The following is a 20058-nucleotide window of genomic DNA, read 5'->3' as shown; positions in this document are numbered from 1 at the left end:
GATAATAATAAAAAGAATTACGTTGATATAAAAAACAAAAACACAACACATTTAGAAAGAACCTCTTGGCCAACGGGGTTTAGCCAAGTGGAAAAAGGCATTGACTTGTAGACAAGAGGTCTCAGGTTTGAACTCCCATAACATCAGTTGTGCGTGTGTGAGAAACCCCTTCACCTTTAATTTAGACTATCGCTTGTACTTTTTAAAATTTCTTTAAAAAAAAAAAAAACCCTCTCGCCCTTTCGGGTTTAGGGTTTGGACAATCATCATCCTTTCAGGCTTCAGACAATTATTATCCTAAATGGCAAGCATGGGATATGTCAGATGATGAATATTCAGTATCATCAGGTGTGGTTGATTCTCATTATCCGAATGGTGTCAGAAAGTTCAACAATCCTCATTTTGATGAAAGAGACAATGAGAGCAGTCCTGAGGAAACTGCAGGTGCAACTGCTGAAGATACTGATGACTACTGCAAAGAAGTTCCCTGTATTGAGATGGAAGAGTCAAGCTGGGACAAGAACTCTGGATCCCCTGCCTTATCTAGTGTTGGCAATGAAGGAACATCTGTTTGGACATATGAGGATACAAGGGTAACAGGTCAAGAATTGATATCTTCCCCAGTGAATGTAGTTAGAGAAGGGAGTCTGATGCAAAATGGTTCTGCATATGGCACGTTGGAGCAAAGACTACATGATATACAAATGATCATTGATTCTCTTGGTAGTCCTTCCCCTGAAGAATCATTTCCGCATGATATTTCAGCAAATATGTCAAGTTCTAAAAGCCTAAAGTTAACTAGAAGCTGGAGTAGTAGAGAAAATCTCATGATTGGCTCATCTTCTCCAGATAAATTGGAGAGAACCCCACCTAATGGGTTTGAAAAAAGCTTTCTTAGGAGCCCTAGTTGACTCCAAGAGCCTTGGCTGACCACCAGGGACAGAAGAGAAAGATCAAGCAGGCGATTTTCGTCTCCCAAGCAGTCACTAGCTACCAAGTTATGGAAGACAAACCTTTCATCATCTTTCAATGAAAAGAAGTCCAAGGCAATGGAATGCCCATCACCTCTAGGGGTACTATCCATGAAGCTCCTTACCTATCAGCTGGGCTCTAAGCAAGCAGCCAAGCCTCCCTCACCTCTATTGAAGAGAAGTTACTTTTGATGTTACTCATGCAACTCATCTTTTTTGTTCAATAAAGCAATGTAGTTACACAGACATCAATACAAGTTCAAGATTTCCTTTCCAATGGAGTGTTCACAAAAGCAATCGACACGTTTCCGGACGTAGGCCAAATGGGCCACGCTCATCGACACGTCTTCGGACGTAGGCCAAACGGGCCACTCTCATCAACACGTCTCCGGACGTAGGTCAAACAGGCCACGCTCATCGACACGTCCTCGGACGTAGGCCAAACGGGTCACTCTCATTGACACGTGTCTGGACGTAGGCCAAACGAGTCACACTCATCGACACGTCCCCGGACGTAGGCCAAACAAGCCACTCTTATCGACACGTATTCGGACGTAGGCCAAACGGGCCACTCTCATCGACACGTCTCCGAACGTAGGCCAAACGGGTCACACTCATCGACACGTCCTCGGACGTAGGCTAAACGGGACACTCTCAACGACACGTCTTTGGACGTAGGCCAAACGGGCCATTCTCATCGATACGTCTCCGGAAATAGGCCAAACAGGTCACGTTCGTCGACACGTTTTCAGACTTATGCCAAACGGGCCAGTCTCATTGACACGTCTCGGAGGTAGGCCAAATGGTTCACACTTATCGATACGTCTCTAAACGTAAGCCAAACGGGTAGAGGGCAGACCACCAACTTTCTCCCGATACTCACTTAGTAGCAACCAGAGGCCACCGTCGCTCCAACAGTCTTCGGCCGCTAGTCACGACATCAACCAGCCTGGTCCCACCCAGTTGGTCCTCGCCGCAAAAAAGAGAAGACAAAGAAAAAATATACATGCTCGATTTATCTTGGGATGCACGACAACTCCTCTCTTTGACAAGCAGTACAAATTCTCCAAGATCTTTCTCAAGCTAGAAAGTAGAGAAGTTAAGTTTGCAATGTGAGAAAGAGTGAAGAGAAACCTTGTATTTATACAAGTTGGACAACCCGGGTCAAGAAGGAATCGCAAGCTCATTCCTACTGGGAATCCAACTCCAAGAACAGTCAGAAGCCTACACCAATTGGGAATCCGATCTGCAAAAGGAGTCCAACTCACAGAAGAAAGCCCAAACACAGTTGGAGTGCCCAAAAAAAATAATTTCATCTCCTACATGCCACACAAGCGCCATGCAGAAGCTGGGGGGCATTTGTAGGAGCAAATATTTTCGTCTCCAATCACAGCGCGCCACTTGGAAAAGAATATTATCTCTTAAATTAATTAATTGAACCAGTTTATCTGGCCAATTAATTAATGGGATAAAAATCTTAATTAATATGATATTATCTTTATTTAATAAGATAATATCATTAATTCAGATATTATCATAATAAAGAGAAGATAATATCATTAATTCAGATATTACCTATTAGCCCACTACTAGCAACATCGATATTGTTATCAATTTATTAACCAAGTTTATACTAAAGGTCTCGATTTTATTAGGAGGAAACTATTATTATATGAGACTTTCTATTTTGTTAAGTTTCTGGTGTTAGCCTCGTGTATGCTTAATCACATGTTTAGTAGATGTGGGATTTTATACAAAATACCTCGATTTATTAGAAGTGAAACTATTTATTATGCGAGCCTTTCTATTTTGTTAAGTTTTCGACGTGGGACTCGTGTATTCTTCAACAAATTTGGTACACCTTTTGTTTTCTTGCAGAGGGAAAAACGATTCCCACTGAGCTTCAGAATGAAGAGGCGGAGCTTCGTCGAGAAATCGATCTCGAAGATGAGAACACTGCTGGTATATGAGTATATAGAAATTCTTTTTTCTCTTCTTTGGTTGTTTAGACAGCCGATGTATTTTTCTTGATGGTTCTGTTGGTTTTTAAAGAAGGAAAAAGGAAAACTGTGAGAAGAATGAATAGTTAAAGTTTATTTGATTTTCACATTATAGGTAAGGAAGTTGAAATTAAGAAATGAGGCTTAACAGGCTAGATAGATATGGGTCTTGTAGAAGACATTCAGTAAAAAATTGCATGTAGTGATGATGAGCCTGTACAAGTGCACTTCGAAATTGGCTGTGTGTACATGATGTCTATAATTTAAAACAAATACTCGAAAAACTGTTGATACCCAACTGTCCTGTAATTTGAAGTTTTACATTTTATCATGTGGTCAATTCTTCCCTGTTTTCATTTTTGAATCCTAGTCCCAACCCAAGGACACATATCGACGATGAGTATGCAAAAGCAGCAGAAAGAGATCCCAAGATTTTGATAACTACTTCCCGGAATCCCTTCTAGTACAATTTGCAAAGGTTGGCCTAGCCTCTTTCAATTTCTCTTGTTTATCTAGTTGCACTTTTGGTGTTCAATTTGTTGGTTCGTATTATTTGCTGCAAATTTGGTTTTGATTAGTGCTATTGTGGTTCACTTAACACTTGTTGTAGGAACTGAAACTTGTTTTTCCTAATGCACAACAAATGAACCGTGGTGGTCAGGTTGGTGAACTTTTTTGCCCAAACTTGTTCGGCTTATTTTCCTTTTCTTCCCTATTTGTTTTTACATAAATCATCGGTTTCTTGATGTGCATTTTCCAAGTTTTGCTTTTGTTGCTTTTTCATGTATATCAAATATGTTTGCCCAGTGTGTGATAACAAAATTTATACTTGGAAAAATCCATGTACCTTGTAAAGCTTAGGATTTTTTTTAATTTTATTGATTTTTAGCACCAAGAAAAAATCGATTTTAGGAAGAGTCTATTGGTTATATGCTCATTACCGAAATAAGATAAACAAAAAGTTGTGAAAAAATCAACCTAATCGTTGCACTAGTAGTAAAGTTAATGCAGGGCAGCAGCTATAAGCGACTGTCCAGCAACCCAAACATACCCGAAATACAGGGCTAAATTCCCAAATAAAACTCTTTAGACTAAAGTCTGAAATTGTATTGATGAAAAACTGAATAAAAAAGTCTCTTCATAGCCTATTTATACTAGAATACATTAGCCTAGAATTCCTATTCCTAGTTTACTAAGAAAACCCAATTGATAAAGGAAAGTAGAAACAAAACAAGAAACTTAAACCAAATCCTAATGAAGAGAGGAAAACATTTAATTTAATAATTTAAAATATCTAAAGCTTAGCCCTTTTTGACTAGAATTGATGCTCCTGCATCAACTCCACCGGGTTGGAAAAAACTCGACTCTGGCGAGAAAGCTTTAACAACTTCAGCATATATCTCTGAATCAATCCTCTTTAATTCTTCTTCAGGAACCCACACGTGCTCTCAGTAGCATTCTTACCCAACCATTTCACTAAGAATCGCCTGTACTGGTTACCCCTCCTCGACTTTACCTATTGTAACGACCCGGTCCTAAATAAATTGGTAAATATTATTTTATTCATATAAAAGACCATTTTGCCCTTAGAATATTTTATTAGGTTTAAAGTTGACTTTTTGACCAGGAAGGAATTTGTGAATTTTGACTGTACCGTTGTGTAGAGCACGGCGAGATGAGTCCGTAGACACGTAGTGGGCCCGAATCGGAGTTGTAACGAAAAAGATATGATCAAAATACCCTCAGTAGCACAATCGTAAATATTGCAAAAAGGGTTTGATAAAATCTGATTTCTCTCTCTCTCTCTCTCTCTCTCTCTCTCTCCGACGGCAGCTCCCTCTCTCTTTTCGAAACTCAAGCCACCTGTCACGGTTGCGGACAGGACCGGTGCCAAAAGGACCGGCTCAGCCCCACCGTCAAGACCTGGCCTTTTCCCGACATCGGCCGTCACTCCAGCCGCCGAAAAACGTGAGTTTTAAGTCGGTTTTCGCTTGAAACTTTGCCCGACCCCAATCTCCTTCCTCCGGTAGCCATTTTTGGCGCTCAAGGTATTGAAATTCATCCATTCTTCATAATCTAGCTGATGGTTGGGTAGGATTTCATTACTTTTGAGCCTAGATTGTCTGATTTTCGAATTGGATTTTTGCCAATTTTGGAATCGCGATTCCGGCCACTTCTGGTCAGTTTTTGGGGAAGATCCAAGAACAAAAGTGGTTCCAAATAGGGTGTTACACAGGGTAGGAGTCGTGAGTGGTGATTTGGAGTTTTTCCGGGGAAAGGTTATCGCTTTGGACACCCACGCGCTGCCGGCGTGTGTGGAGGCTCGTGGGCACTGTAGAAAAGGGGCCTTGTGTCCCGAGGTGATCTCATGGTCCTCACGAGCGCGTAGGTGTGCTCGGATTTCAATTTGGATATTGTTTGAGTATCGAGCAGATTTCGCCTATTGTGCATTATCTGGGTTGAAAAGGTTTGAACCGTTGGATCATCTTGAAGTTAAAGTATGATAATCTAGACATCCTTAGGATCATGCAGTATTCGACGGATTGTAAAACGGAGTACCGGATACTCCGAAAATGCCAACCCTAGGGCTGGGTTTACGGTAACCGTCCGATCGTGAGTAATTCGACCGTCCGATCTGGACCAAACTTGCAAGACATGTATCCTAAACCTTGTAGATCCCATAGGAACTTTCTGATCGGAAATTGGAGGTCGTGGGCCCCTTGGGTCTGTTTGACCAAGTTTAGGTAGTTTGACTTCTGGTTGACCGTTAGTCTTCCGCGGTAGTTTTACCTTTCTAGGAGGACTAACGTGACCCTAGTGACAAGCCTTGGGCATTGGCTGAGTTATATTGTTTATGTGAGATTAGGATATTAAGTGATACTATGTCGTGGTTGAGGTTTATGCAATGTTAAGAATTTTATGTAGAAATTAGTATATAGTCATAATAGTAACTCTTAAGCGAGTATTGAATATTATGGTTTATGGTGGAAAGTTCTATGGTTATTATGTCACACGTGGAGTAGGATTTTCCAGCGTATTGACAGACTCCATATGTGGCGTTGGATTTTTCGGCGTATGGGGAGATATTGTGATTATGAGATGATTAGGTCACACGTGGCGTAGGATTTTCTGGGGTGTTGACAGACCCTATACGTGGCGTTGGATTTTTCGACGTATAAGGAGATTATGTGAATGTGATGGTTAGATCACACGTGGTGTAAGATTTTCCAGTGTGTTGACAAACTCCGTACGTGGCGTTGAATTTTCCGGCGTATAGGGAGATTATGTGATTGTGATGGCTAGGTCACACGTGGCGTAGGATATTTCGGCGTGTTGACAGACCCTATACGTGGCGTTGGATTTTCCGGCTTATGGGAAGATTATGTGATTGTGATGGCTAGGTCACACGTAGCGTAGGATATTCCGGCGTGTTGACAAACACCATACGTGGCGTTGGATTTTTCGGCGTATGGGGAGATTATGTGAATGTGATGGTTAGGTCATATGTAGCGTAGGATATTCCGACGTGTTGACAAACCCTATATGTGGCGTTGGATTTTCCGGCGTATGGGGAGATTATGTGATTGCCAGATCTCACACATGGCATTGGAATATTTCGGCGTGTGAGACATTAGGATTATGTTATTAGTTCCTCACACGTGGCGTTGGGTTAGCAGACGTGTGATAAAAGATCCCCATACTTGGGTATCGTTATTTTACTACACGTGGCGTTGGATCTTCTGGCGTGTAGTAAAATAACAGAGAGGTGAATAAATGATTGTGATGTTGTAGATGAAGAAGAACTACGTGTGGTTTGATCCCTCAGCAAAGGTGCGTAGGTAGCCTCGGGTCCCACCCAGGTGCAGCCGCGGACTAGAGTTTATTTATGTGTTTTTTTGGACATTGGCTTTGACCTGGTTGTTGGTTATGAAATTCGGTTGGAAACGAGATGCGATTAAATAATCGTTCAAACTCCCGTTTGGTTGAGGGAGGTTGTGTTATGTTGATTATAAGGAACGTTTATAAAAATTGTTTGAATTCATTATCTGCCTGGTTTAGAATATTATGGATGGATGAGTGGTGTTGGTTGTTTGGTTTCGGATTGTTTGAGGGCCAGAGGCCGATTTCATGAATTGCATGAAATTATATTGTGAGTGCTGCCGATTGGGATATTAAATATGTTTTATGCATGTTGAAATTTTTGGGAATCGTTTAATTTACAGGGGAGACTCTGCCGAATTTTCAGTAGAAAGTCTCGTGCCCTTACTCCTTTTTGTAGAAAGGAGGCTATGGTTTAGCGAGTGGGCCCGGCATTGGGGTGATGTCGAAAATTCCATAGGATTCGTCCTGGGTTCCGAGGAATTTGGGGCGGGTCCTGTCAGCTTTGACATCTAACACATTTTCAACAATCTCAGGTGGAGTCGTTGGAAGTTGTTGGACTTGTGCCTCTGTTGAAACTGGTTCGTCATCAAGTCCTTCAAATAAATACAAGTCAGACACATTGAAAATTGGGCTAATTTGGAGATCAGGTGGCAGCTCTAACATTTAAGCGTTTGAACTAATTTTCTTCAACACCTGGCATGGCCCAAACTTTTTAGACTTCAATTTATGGTATGTGCCTTTCGGAAATTTGTCTCGTCTCAATTGCACCAAAACCATATCACCTTCTTCAAAATCTTTGATTCTCCGATGTTGATTTGCAGCAGCTGCATATGACTCATTATTGGCCTTTATAGCTGCCTTTACTTCTTCATGCACTCTTTTCACGTGATCCGCAAAACCCTCTCCTTCATCACTCACCCTCACCTCTTGTGGAAGTGGAACTAGGCTAAGAACATGTTGAGGTCTAAGTCCATAAGCAGCTTCGAATGCCGTCTTCTTTGTTGATCGATTCACAAAATTGTTTTATGCAAATTCAGCTTCTGGAATAATCAAATCCCATGTCTTGACATTGCTTCCAACAAGGCACCTTAGCATATTACCCAGACTTCTATTTACTACTTCAGTTTGACCATCTGTTTGCGGATGATAAGTGCTAGAATACTTTAGATCAGTTTCAAACTTCCTTCAAAGAGTCCTCCAAAAATGCCTAGTAAACTTAACATCCCTATCTGAAATAATAGATGTTGGCACACCATGTAGTCTTACCACTTCTTTGAAGAAAAAATCAGCTATATGTGTGGCATCTGCTGTTCTAGCACATGGAATGAAATGTGCCATCTTGGAGAAGCGATCTACCACGACAAAAAGACTGTCATATCCTCTTGCTGTTTTTGGAAGTCCTAATACAAAGTCCATACTAATATGGACCTAAGGGGCTTCCGCAACTGGTAAGGGCGTGTATAAACCTGTATTTTGTGAACTTCCTTTGCTAAACTGACAAATTTGACACTTACGGACCAGTCTATCAACATCCTTGTACATTCTAGACCAATAATAACGATCAGTCACCATAGCCAATGTTTTATCCCTTTCGAAATGTCCTCCTAATCCATTACCATGAAGCTCCCTAACGATTTGTTCACGTAATGATCCCTCGAGAATACACAACAAATTTCCTTTGAATAAATACCCATCATGCATTCCAAATGGTAACATCTTTCAACTTGTTGGACCTTGGAGTTCAAAAACTATAGAGCTGAAATATGGATCCGTAGCATATTGTTCTTTTAACTCCTCAAAGCCAATAACTTGAGTACTCATTGTTGTTAATAATAGATTCCTTCGGCTCAAAGCATCCGCAACTTTGTTAGATTCACCAGTCTTGTAGTTGAAAGAAAAATTGAATTCTTGAAGATATGAACTCCATTTGACATGCTGAGCATTCAACTTCTTTTGAGAGTTCAAGTACCTTAAAGCTTGATGATCAGAATAAACCACGAATTCTTTATAAGCGAGGTAGTGCTCCCAATGTTGAATTGCCCGAACCAAAGCATAAATTCTAAGTCATATGTAGAATAGTGACATTTAGCACATGACAACTTCTCACTAAATAACTCCACGGGTCTGCCTTCTTGACTCAAAACAGCCCCAATTCCAACATGGGATGCATCGCATTCAATAGTGAATAACTTCTCAAAATCTAGTAAAGTAAGTACTGGAGCTTCGGTCATCAATACCTTTATTTGTTTAAAAGCTCTTTGTGCTGATTTTGACCATTCAAAGCTATTTTGTTTTAAGCATTCAGTGATCGGATTCATAATAAAGTTGAAACCACGGATGAACCTCCTATAAACCAATCCATGAAAACTCCGAACATCACCTACAGATTGTGGCACTAGCCACTCCATAAAAGCTCTTATTTTCTCAGGGTCTGCTTGCAAGCCATTAGTTGAAACAACAAAGCCTAGGAATACAACTTTGTTGCTCAAGAAGGAACACTTTTTAAGATTTATATAAAGTTGTTCCTTACGAAGGGCCTCCAGAACTTGCTGTAAATGGATTAAGTGCTCTTTAAAAGTTTGACTATATTAATATGTCATCAAAATAAACCACCACAAATAAGCTCAAGAAAGGTTTTAATACCTCGGTCATGACTTGCATAAATGTGCTTGGAGCATTGGAGAGTCCAAATGGCATTACTAACTACTTGTAAAGGCCATTAGGAGTTTTGAAAGCTATTTTCCATTCGTCACCACTCCTCAAGCGAATTTGATGGTACCTACTTCTCAAATCAATTTTGGAGAACACCTTAGATCCTGCCAGCATGTCAAGCATATCTTCTAGTCGAGGGATAGGGAATTGGTATTTCACCGTAATCTTGTTAATGACACGACTGTCCACACACATCCTCCATTTTTGCTCTTTATTTGGTGTTAACAATGCTGGAACCGCGCATGGATTTTGCTCTCACGCACTAACCTTTTAGCAATTAAATCTTCTACTTGCCTCTGAATTTCAGCTCGTTGGGTGGGTGGCATTCGATATGCAAGAAGGTTAGGTAATGCTACTCCAGGCACCAAATCAATAGCATGTTGAATACTCCTCATTGTTGGTAAACCTTGTGGTAATTCATCACCAACTAACTCTTGGAATTCCATCAATATATGTTGAATTTCTTTCGAAAACTCATTAAATTTCAGCAGTTGATCAGCTCCTATCTCTTTAGTAACAAGTGCATACATAATTCCCATTTCTTTGCTCTCTTGTTCAAAATTATGGCATGTTAAAAACCTACTAACTTTGGTTACCTTAGGAGTGTTCTTCACTTCTTTGAGTGGTTGCAAGCTCAACTTCTTCCCATCTTGATGAAATACATAGGTGTTGGCCTTAGTGTAGTGAATCATGTCTTTGTCAAACGACCAAGGTCTTCCTAATAAGATATGACATGCATCCATAGGAACAACGTCGCACCACACTTCATCATCAATGGTATTACCAATAGTGAATTTAACCAAACACCTTGAAGTAACTGGTATACCTCGTTCCCCTTTCGAAACCATGCAACCTTGTAGGGATTAGGATGCTTCTCGATCGGTAACTTAAGTTTTTCCACTGCCTCCTTTGAGATGATGTTCTCACTACTTCCTCCATCAAGGATCACATTACACACCTTTCCCCCACAGAGGACTCGTGTTCGGAATATATTATGATGCCGCCAATCTTCTTCCTCAACTTTGGGAGTTGTCATCACTCGTCTGACCACTAAAGATTCTCCTTCAACTGGTAATAGATTAATAACTTCCTCTTCATTACCAAAATCATCATAGGTTGGTTCAGGAAAATCAGTTACCTCACTTCGTACTTTGCCAAATTCACCCTTTTTTGTGGACAACCATAAGAGGTGTGCCCCTTCTCATCGCATGTGTAACAACGCACTTGTGATGTACTGTCACCCCTAAGATTGCTTGGAACGGCAGTGTTCTGAGACCCAAATTTCACAATTTCCTTCCATTTTTCACTCCTATCAACGCCCACCATGTTCCTACCACCAGTTCGGGCTCCTTGTTTGCTTCGAACCCCGTGAACAGTTGTTGTATTTCTCTGCCAATAATTATCTGTGCGTCCAAAAACAAATCTCCTTCCTCCACGTCGCAATTGTTGACGCTTGACCATTAAGGCATATTGTCGAGCATCTTCAAGGTTGGACAAGCGAACCACACCCAGCTCATCTCGAATGGTTTGATTCAAACCAGAAAGGTAACGAGATGTCATATGTTCATTAGTCTCATTCAAACCAACGCGAAGCGAAAGATTATCAAACTCAGAAGTATATTCTTGAACAGACATGTCGCGTTGTTTTAAGTTATAAAACCGTTCATATAATTCCATAGTGTGATCAGCTGGTAGAAACTACTTGCGTAACTTGGCTTTCATATGATCCCATGTGTTGATCTTCTCCTTTCCTTGTCGAACACGTTGCTCTTCAACTCTCTTCCACCATTGAAGCGCGATACTCTTCAATTTAAGCTTTACAAACAACACTTTGCGAACATCTGTCATAGGCTTCCATTCAAAATAATTCTCTAGGCTTGCTTCCCAATCCAAATAATCTTCGGCATGCATCTTTCCATAGAAATCAGCAACTTCAATTTTAACTCCTCCACCATTCAAATCCAACGCACGAACCAACCGTTTTGTCTTCATATTCATCCTCACCACCACCTTCCGGTATGTGTATGGGTCCGCGGTTGCGTTCCGAAATCTCCATATAGGCATCTGCGCGTTCCTGTCGTTGGAGGGTTTGCACCGCTCTTGACAAGTCTTCCATCGTACGCCGCATCTCAGACATCTCTGTGTGTTGGGCTTGGTTCCCTCGTCCACGACCTTTAGCACGTCCAACCATGGTGTGGAGCAAGGATTAACCTGGCTCTGATACCAATTTGATGCAGGGCAGCGGCTATAAGTGGTTGTCCAGCGACCCAAACGTACCTGAAATACAGAGAATAGAAGGATAAAGCTGTTGAATTGAAGCTGGATCGAAGCTAATTGAGTTCTAGGGCTAAATTCCCAAAGAAAACTCTTTCGACTAAAGTCTGAAATTGTATTGATGAAAAACTGAATACAAAAGTCTCTTAATAGCCTATTTATACTAGAATACATTAGCCTAGAATTCCTATTCCTACTTTACTAAGAAAACCCAATTGATAAAGGAAAGTAGAAACAAAACAAGAAGCTTAAACCAAATCCTAATGAAGAGAGGGAAACATTTAATTTAATAATTTAAAATATCCAAAGCTTAGCCCTTTTTGACTAGGATTGATGCTCCTGCATCAAAAGTCGTTGTACAGGTTGTGTTTCTAAGTCCATAAAAACAATCCTCGACCCCAAATCTCTGTCATTTCAACTTTTCCACAGGCACCAGAAAATAGAAAAGTTCCCGCAATTGCTTATTTGCAAATATTTTTTGTGCATGGTGCTGTTTCATTTCTGTTATGTGTCGTGCTTAACCATGCACTACTCACATTAAGTCATTGGCACTAGGGCTGGCATTTTCTACCGAGATACCGCAACGCAACCAAACCGTAATGTCGTGAAATACCGACCACATATGTGCCTTTAATTTTCAGTTCAGTTTGTTCAGTCTTTTACTGTTCACCATTTGTTTGGTGTTGCGATTATGTCTAGATGGACCCCTACATTTAAGAACATGGTGAATATCTTTTTTCCAGGCAAATGACCTCTTCAGTTTTATCTGATGTTATTCTATTTATGTTAGATGTTAGAATTCTTTCTCGACAGCTTATCACATTTGAGGATATACCTGCCATGGTTCTGATCCTTTGGTCTATTTTCCATAGTAAACTATCTAATTGACTTTAAGTGTTTTTCTCCCAAACCCTGCAGGTTATTTCTGAAATTATTGAAACTTGCCGTGCACATGATTTTACAGATGTTGTTTTGGTTCATGAAAATCGTGGCGTACCTGATGGTTTGTTTATAGTCCACCTTCCTTTTGGTCCAAACGGCTTTTTTTTAACTGCGCAATGTGATAAGTAGTGTAATTATCCATGTTAATGTAAAATAAATATTTGATATTAAAACTGACGTTTGACTGCAGAAAAAGAATCCAGACAACAGCAATTTTCTAGTGGTCTTCAGCAGAAAAAACATAGGGAAAATTGAGGCAGAGATAATGGTTTTAAAAGTGAAAGAAGAATGATGGTCTTTTTTCAATATAAAAGCATCAGCTTCCCAGAGCAAAGAAACATAATAGGAAGAGCTGATAATTGTTGACGTTTCTATAGAATAGTAGAGGTTCATGCACAGAAAGTGTATGAGAAAAGGTTTTAGGGAGAAAGGAGAGGGAGAGAATCTGTTAGGCAAAAAGAATGTAATCATGCACACACTCATTGTGTGATCTCATCCTACTTTTTAATATATATATTTTAGCTAGTACAGAAAATAACTCAGCCAATACATTTGTACCAGCATGTGAGCTGTACACTTGGCATGAATCTGGGCATGCCTGGAAATAATTTATCCTTCAACACTCCCTTCTAAATTGTTAACAGGTTTAACTCCAAGCAATCCTCTAAGATAGTTAAACCGATCTTTAGATAGAGCTTTAGTGAAGATGTCAGCCACTTGTTCTTCAGACCTGCAGTATCTCAAATCCACAACTCCATCTTGTAGAGCATCTTGGATAAAATGATACCTGCGGTTGATGTGCTTGGTTTTCTGATGGAAAACCGGATTTCTTGTCATTGCAATGGCAGAAGTGTTGTCCACCATTAATGGAGTTGCATCAGTTTGCAATTCTCCAAAATCTTCTAGAACAAACCTCAACCATATTGCTTGTGTAGTAGCTTCACTTGCACTGACATACTCAGCCTCAGCCGTGGAGAGAGCAACACTATGTTGCTTGACTGATGCCCAAGAAAATACTCCATTGCCAAAAGAGAAAGCATAGCCAGAGGTGCTTCTCATGTCATCTTGGCTTCCACCCCAATCACTGTCACAATATCCAATTAGGATGGTTTCTTTTCCTTTCTGATATTCAATACCAAAATCAATGGTGCCTTGAATATACCTCAGCACTCTCTTGGCCGTTCCATAGTGTTTCTTTGTTGGACAATGCATGAATCTAGCTAATAGGCTAGCTGCAAACATTATGTCTGGTCTTGTAGCTGTCAAATACAATAGGCTGCCCACAATCTGTCTGTACTCACTCTCATCTGCAAGATCACTTCCATCATCTTTGCACAATTTTTCAGTTGCCACCAGAGGAGTACTAACTGGCTTACATTGCTTCAAACCAAACTTGTCCAGCAAAGTCAGAGCATACTTCTTTTGATTTATGAAAATGCAGGATTCAGTTTGAATCACTGCCATACCAAGGAAATTTCGAGGACTCTCACCCCTTGAAGCACCATTTCGTGTTCTACTGGTTTGTTTTGGTGCTTGTTTGTATTAATAAACTATCCTGATGGCTCATTATTCATCCTTATCACTCTATCGCTTTCCCCCTTATTACTGTTCTTACTTTTTCTAAATTCTCCACTCTAAGGTAATCTGTACAGGGCGGACCTATTAAGGCGCAAGGAGGTGCAACTGCACCTCCTCTCGCCAGAAAAACCATTGTAGGTGCTTCAGATAGCCACTTTGCTCAACTGGTGTACAAATTACCTTATTTTCATTTTCAACACTTAAGTAAATGTCTTTGTCCTTTTACTTTTATTTATTTTTATATTACTCCATTTACTTAAGTTTACAATGTAAATAAGGAAGTACTCCCCATTTGGATTCAAATAAAAATACTAGAAAATCAAATTCCCACCAAATCAAAATATGAAAATTCGGTTTTAGTGCAAAATACGATTTAGGCTAAAAATGATGGCTCATTAAGTCAATATATGCTTCATACTAAAATCCCATAAAATCAAGTTTTCTTATTTGATTTATAAGGAATAAAAGCTGCCAAAAATTATCTTGAGAAAATGATTATTCCGAAAAACCATTTTTCATACTTAGTCAATATTGCACCTCTGCTAAAAAATTTCTGGGTCCGCCAATACATCACTCCTATTTTTGAGTTGGCCTTCTTAGTTACCACCCTATCAACATTATATTATATTATCTTTTTTCTTCTTTATGTGTTGATAGTTGGGTGAGAGAACAGCAAATATTTTGAAGCATCTCTTTCCAGTGCCAAAGCCAGATACGAAGCACATAATCACTTTCACCAATCAGTCAGACTATATTTCATTCAGGTTTGTTGTCTCATTTGTGCTTTTCTTTTCCCACTGTGTGATTTAGTAAGTGAGTTTTCTTATTTGCGATTCTATTCTTCGTTAAATGTGTAACTTTTGCTTTGCTTTTCCGTTAACAAATTGAGAACCTACAGGCATCATACTTATGGGAAGCATGGAGGTCCTAAATCCATCGTTCTGGAGGAGATTGGTCCTCGGTTTGAAATGAGGCTTTTCAAGGTTAGTGCTTTACCTATATGGTCAAGGATTTGTACTTCTTGCATTGACATCACACTTGCTCTCTTATTTTCAGTTTAATTTACTGTTTTGTATATATTTTTCTATTTTTAGTCTTTTTGCCTTCATGTCTGTTCACCTTTCGTATTGTTTCAAACTGCACCCAAAAGTACTTCAATATGTCTGGTTATGAGCTTACAGGCATTCGCTGATGGTAGGTTTGGCCATTGAAGTGTCCTGCCTTGAACATTTTAGCCTTTCTTCCCTATGGCCCAACCCTTTCTCCAGAAAAAATGGTTGGGAGAGGGTGGGTACTATTCTCCAAGACCAAGAATAGTTTAAAACATAGCCTTAAACTGGAAAATATTGATGTACCTTCCCATAAATGGCCATCATGGACAGATGAATGGAGTGTGATTCTTTTTTTTCAATGAAAATGGTTATACATAACTTGAGTAGACTGTAATATTTCATGTACTTTACTTTGTTGGCTAGTGCGCCCGCTAGCACACACACATATCATGCCACTATAAATTTGGAGGAAAATAGGGAGGGATAGTAGAAAATACATTCGCATAAGAGAATTTCTATATATATAATATATATAAGTTATTATCGTGCGGATGCCGTTGTAAATAGAGAGGGATAGTAGATGATACATGGCATCCACACAATAATAATTTCCGAACATCCGCATAGGAGAATATATATTGAAATTTTAATCGTCTCCGAGAGCAGTTACTAATCACACATAAGGTTTAAACTGGAAAGTAACTACGATTTCCCATAATGGCCTTCTTTTATTCCAGTTCAAGCTAAATGTTTAAATTGGCCATAATGGTTACAGTTGAACCTCGAGATTTCTATGACTTGTACATTTTTTAATTAATATTTCATTGTATTGTTTTGCTTACGCTTTTTCTCTATCTGGTGTTGCAGATAAAGTTGGGAACACTGGATCAGACTGAAGCCCAGGATGAATGGGTCTTCAAGCCATACATGAACACAGCCAAGAAATATAAGTTTATAGGGATTTGATGTGGTGTGAATCTTGATCGCTAGCCGTTACGTGCGGTAGACAGATTAAGATTGAGGAAAGCGATCGGCGGAAGAAACGGCCCAAGAAAAAGGAAAGCGTGCTGCAAGGAAAAGGGATACACAATCTGTCGCACCCGAAATCATGGCCAGTTGCCTCAGATTTTCTATGTTTGTTTAACTATTTTATGCAGTGTATCAAACTCTGGCTGTCTATGCTTAATGAAGATTGTGAGAGTTTTCTGCTCTTTTCCTATCTTCTTCACCCGCTTCGCACTTCATCAGTAGAAAAGTACCCTGCTGCATTTCTTGTGTAGCTTTATGGAAACATGAATGGAAGACTGATAACAGTGCATTTGGATGAGGAAATTTGAAAGTACAAATGAATTCATAAATAATGGAATTTAAAATGACGGAAATTAATGTTTTAGAATTTGTAAATTTTCGTGTTTTGGTAATGAATTTAAATACGAAATTTAGCTTTTACTTGTCTCTTAAAATTTTAGAAATGACGACTTTTTAGATGGAATTCAGAGTTGGGATGACTTTCAAATTCCATGTTTTTTCCCACGTGAAATTTCTAAATTTCTATGTTTTTATTTTATCTAAACACTGGAATTGGTTCATGTCTCAATTTAGAAATTTTGACTTTTGTCAAAATACCGAGTTTATTTCCCTCATCCAAACGCACTACTACAAAAAATGTAGTGTGGATGTGTTAAAGTTCAGATGTTCAGGTCTCAGCAGTCGATTGAGTGAAAAAGGTTGTTGTGAAATTTGTTTAACAAATACTCATCTAAAATTTGAATATATTATGAGTTGGACAAACAAGAGTCAGGGACTACATATGAAATCACTGTTTTGGTTGAGGAAGATACTAGTGTAGATAAGTAACCCTCCCTGTCTTGAACTTTTGGTTCTAATTCCTCATTTTCTTTTCTGAATGGAAATAGAAACTCTGTGCACAAATAACCCAAATCACAAAACAGCTACCACCAAACATCCCCAAATAACTGCAGTAGTTTTTCTTTCAAAAACCAACCTTGATGCTGTCACAAAACAAAAAATTTACCCACAGTAAAGTTGCTCCCTGGAAAGAATTTACCCAACTCACTTTAGCCTCCCCAAAGAGAGAGAATGAGTTTCAAGTTTAAATTGATGCTTCTTGAAGGAAAAACTTATCGCTGTTCCGTATATTTATTTTTTTGCTAAAACTGGCATTGACGTTTGAATTTAACTTAAGCCAGACAAGAAGCAAACACAGTTCTCCTTTGAGTCCTCAAGCAAAGCATCTATACCACTATTCCAAATAGTCATGGCTGGAATGGAGGAGGTGAATCATTCCCGGAGGCACATGAGTTTATCTTTAAAACTCAAAGGAGATGGCGACGCCACCTGAGGCATCACCATCATTTTTGAATCAAATCATTAATACTAAACATAACATTAATCCAAAATCCATGATTCAAAGATAACCTTCATTAACGAAACTTCAAATATCCATAGCAAAGTCCCCATTTTTCTTTTGTCATATTTTTTGGGTAATATGACCAAGTCCCAGCTTAACATAAGATTCTACAAATATACTAATATGTATTTCAAGTCACTCTTCTTCATTACCCACTTCTTCTTTTACTATCACTCTCTTCTTCATTACCTCCATCTGGTGCAGTGACCCTGTTAATAGATACACAGTCAAACAATGAGATAAAATTAGCATCAACATAAGATTCTACAGATAAACTAATATATATGACTGACTTTCAAGTTACTTTTCTTCATTACCCTTCTCTTCTTCTTTTATCACCCTTCTCTTCTTCATTGCCCTCATCTGGTGCAACTACTCTGTCAATGAGTATAGCCAAATAATGAGTCACATAGCATTAAGTGTCATGCAATTTAGAACCCATACTATCCAAACTTATAAAAGCTCGGAAGCTTACGAGATTGGTTGAATGACTCATTATTCAAAGTTTTGATGCTCAGTTCAGCAATAGAAGCCAACATTTAACAAAGAATTTTGTATCCTGTCATCCAAATAACCGAAACCACAGGGGCCACCAGGCCCGAAGACCTTTAGTCTTCTTTCGTCCTCCAAAACGGCTTAATATTTTCACAACGCAAAGAAAAACTGGTCCTTGGAATTACCCAACTTACATTAGCCAGTCTAAACAACTTGAGACACAAACTTAAAAAGGCTATTGGGCAGACAAAGCAAAAAAGAAAAGTTATGCATTTAGTTTGAAACTTCTTATCTCTAAAGAGAAAGTTGTGCTTGTTCAGCTTTTGTTTAAGTTTTAAATTTAGCCATAGACAAACTAACCACACTTAGTCTACTGTCAGTCGTCTCAAGCAGAGTATATAGGGCATGTCGATGTGATTGCAAAGAGATAATTAATAGCATGCTGACTTCTCCATATATATATATGCATATATATTACTTATAGTTTAAACTCTCTGGGTTGTGATCGGAAAGATGGCACGACACAACAAACAACACATGCAGCTAGATTGATAAACATAACAACTAATTTGCATATGCATATTAAGGGACGTTACTTACAATCCTGCTGTGCAATTCATCACCATGTAAGTGGATTCATCTAGATTGCATATTCCACTTGACAGCAATTCAGCCTCTAATATATCACCACCATTAGGGGTAAGTATCTTGAACTTGCACCAATGAATTTGACAAGACTTTACATCGTTGTCGTACATGATCATGCGATCCCATACCAAACCCAACTTGTGGTGGCCATTCTCGACTCCAACTTTAACCAACGACAGTGGAACCCACCATGGCTTGAATGGGTCTACAGGCTCATCCGTAGGGCCACGGACAACTCCACGGTCATAAGAACCCTCGCTGGGAAGGACTGTCCCAAGGCCAAGGTCAGGGCCAAAATTTTCAAGGCCTACCTCATTTTTCAGGCCCTCAAGTGGGCTGGACAACCATCTACGAGCACGAATATCAAACGCATAAACCCCTGGTCGAGCCTTAAAACCGAGGGATTCTGTATCCGATGATGGGTTTTGCGTTCCAAGGGAGAATAAAAGCGAGTCGTCAAAAAGTATCACCCCAGGGGACCATACACCCCAAAATCTGTGGCAAATGACTTCCCATCGGTTGGATCTCAAATCTATGGAGTACATGGTGTTATAACCTAACATGGTGTTATAAACCAAAATATTACTCATAGTAACACCAAGCATATTTACTTCTCTTCTCAGGCCTTCCTTTTTCGGCAACTTGGTGGAGTCGCCACTAGGATGATTCACACGGTAGATGTTATCTCCCGAAGTAAAGATCCAGCCATCCTCTCGAGCAATAGCCCCGTCTTGTCTGTCGCTATTAACTCCGCCCCCAATATGCCAGATCGGCGTCGGAGTAGCATCCAAGTCAATGTACCTCAACCCGACCCTACCGACTTTATTTGTGTCCCCAATGGTACTGCCAATGAGGTACAAGCGGCGGTTCAGGGCAACAAGCCTGCTGAAGTCAATCCAGTCCAACCCTTCGCCCCCAAAACTGGGTAGATTGAGTTGTCGGACTCTGTCTCTTTCGCTCGCACGCAGCACTACAATGTTCCTCCCTTCGTTGTTGTTATCATTTTCTGCCGTCGCCGCCGTGGATTTCCTTTCAATAACGTACCAAAAAATCGTTTCATCTGCCCTAACCAT

General features: G+C 39.7%; 1 pseudogene; it reads left to right on the top strand.

Moving 5' to 3' along the window:
• On the top strand, positions 318–16453 carry LOC109950863 (annotated as a pseudogene).

This window comes from Prunus persica, chromosome G8 (genome assembly GCF_000346465.2).
Source record: "Prunus persica cultivar Lovell chromosome G8, Prunus_persica_NCBIv2, whole genome shotgun sequence".
Lineage (NCBI taxonomy): Eukaryota > Viridiplantae > Streptophyta > Magnoliopsida > Rosales > Rosaceae > Prunus > Prunus persica.
Note: the sequence above shows the minus strand (reverse complement) of the source record. Positions and strands in the feature narration are given on the sequence as shown.